Here is a 2,500-nt window from a genome sequence, read left to right on the forward strand (position 1 = left end):
CCACCTTTAGGTTCCAGGACCCAGGATAAGACGGGGAAGTGTGGAGGGCCCAGGGATAAGGCACTGGGTTTTCAGATCACACTGAGCGAACAGGTCCCATTCTGGGGGGGTGGGTTGGGATGGAGGGGTCAGCACCCACCCAACAGTGGGGATGTTGGGGTATCTGTGTGAGGTGTCAGCCAGTGACAAGTGGAGTCATTGACTGAGTGCCTCTGCATTTCCATCTGGCATCTCCGTCTAGTTAGGATACTGTTGGCACGTGGCCAAGTGGTTAAGGCGTTCGTCTAGTTATCTGAAGGTTGCTAGTTCGAGCCTTGGCTGAGGCTTGCGTTTGTGTCCTTGACCACACATTGCTCTGCGACGACACCGGTGCCAAGCTGTATGGGTCCGAATGCCCGTCCCTTGGGCAACATCGGTGCGGTAGAGAGGGGAGATTTGCAGCTTGAGCAACTGCTGGCCTTCCATATAAAAAAAAAACCTTGCCCAGGCTTGCGGCCTGGTCTATCGAGACTAACGGAGGCCTACCTACCTACCTAGTTAGGATGGATCTGACCGCAGGATGTCGGTCTGGGGTCTCCTGGTGTCTCAGTCTAGGGCCTCCAGCTGGGATCAGTCTACGCCAGGGGTGGGCAAACTTTTTGACTTGTGGGCCACAAAGGGTTCTAAAATTTGACAGGGGAGCCGGACCAGGAGCAGATGGACGGAGTGTTTTGGTAATACACCTCATAAGAGAAAATAAAATATCATGGGATATGTAGAAAACATGTGCTTTAATTTCAATTGAAAATGAACAAATGCATTACAACAAAATATCTGTCTTTTTTATTGATATTTTAATAGGATATTGTTATCTTATTATTATTAATTTAATTTCAAGTCTATTGCACTTATAACCTATTCAGTATTATGTTATGTCTTGTATTATGTTATGTCTTTTGTTACATATGAAATTCAATAAAAAGATTGAAAAAGAAACAAAATCTGTCTTTGAAGTCCCATGGTATTTAGCTATTTATTGAAATGACTTTTAAAACACTGAAAATTAAATGAATAAAATACAGCTTTTTTAATAGTAAGAGTTATTATTTTAAAGCACTGAAAATTCTCTTATCCTTCGAGATATTATCATCATCACTCTCCTTCTGACTGTCTTTATTTCAAAAACGGTAGGAGATGCAGGTCTACTTGTCCTGCTCCTTCTTATTCAATTGTTCCCTGTGCCAAAACTCAACAACGACCAGTACAAGGACAGAACAGTGACAGCGCGCCAGTATGCGGAGCGCATTATTTGATCTGGAGCGCATTTTTTATTTTGAGAACGTACGTGCACCTGCGCACTACTCGTGTCTATCACTTAACAGAAATGACATGTAACATGTAAGGCTTATTGAAAAAAATATTTTCAAATGCATTTTTTACATAACACAATGAAGAAACTGATTTTTAATTTCAGTGGGAACAGTGTTGTTGGTCTCCCTTTTTAGCCAGCGCATCAAAGTCTGAATTTAGTTTTGTTGTGGCGATTCTCAGGATGGATCTGAGGTGTTGGTCAGTTAACTTGGATCTGTGGCTGGCTTTGTTGATGTTCATGACGCTGAACGCCTGTTCACACAAATAGGTCGCGCCGAACAAAGATTAAAGCGCAAATGTGGAGTAATACGCTGCACCTCAACAAAGGTCAATGTATATAGAGTGTGTCATCTATTGGGAAAACGCCAGAATTGTGGGGAAAAAACGTTAACAAGGTTTATTAATATAATTTCATCAAGTTCTGCGGGCCGGATTAAAAAGCTTAACGGGCCGTAGTTTGCCCATGCCTGGTCTACGCCCTCTGGGATCGATCCGGGATCTCAGTCTAGGCACTCTGTCTGCATTCGATCTGGGAAGCCACACCTCGGTCCATCTGGGATTTGTTCTGGGCCTAGGTCTGGAACAGTTACTGATGCTTCCCATAGATTTAGAAAATTTAACAGAAACAAGTCTGCCCCGTCTCCCCTACAGTCCAAAGCTCCCCTACTTTTACAAAACTACAGAAGTATATTCATACAAAAAATACACAAAATCCAAACGTAAAGGATTTACAAGACCGTAAACAATTCCATTCTGAAATATGGTTACTACTATCTATATAATACTCAATTCACTGGGGAGGGGGTGCGGGGAATCACTCCAGGAAATCCCATTTTGTAACCATAGTGACCACATGCTCCTTTGAACATGACCCCAAAAGGGGGCAGATAAGCAGCTTGCTCTTCCCGCTGCCTGGACCCCTGTCACTCAATGCAAAACCTTCCACCCTCCCACAGTGACCCTCCCTCAGTACTGCCCCTCCCATGTTGTGATGCTCCCTCGGTAGTTCCCGTCCCACACTTAGCTGCTCCCTTTATACCCCTCCCTCTTCCTCTACACCACAACCCTCTGACCCACAGTCAATACCCCCTCCCCTCCAAACCCGGACTGCTGCACTTTGCTCTGCCCCTTTGACCCTCTCCGGGTCTCT

At 44.6% G+C, this 2,500-nt stretch overlaps 1 protein-coding gene across 1 annotated transcript in view; it reads right to left on the minus strand.

The window, feature by feature from the left end:
* LOC132394437 (nitric oxide synthase 1-like) overlaps positions 1 to 2,500 on the minus strand; it is a 168,616-nt gene that overhangs the window by 161,892 nt on the left and 4,224 nt on the right. The window lies entirely within an intron of this gene.

This window comes from Hypanus sabinus, chromosome 5 (assembly GCF_030144855.1).
Source record: "Hypanus sabinus isolate sHypSab1 chromosome 5, sHypSab1.hap1, whole genome shotgun sequence".
NCBI lineage: Eukaryota > Metazoa > Chordata > Chondrichthyes > Myliobatiformes > Dasyatidae > Hypanus > Hypanus sabinus.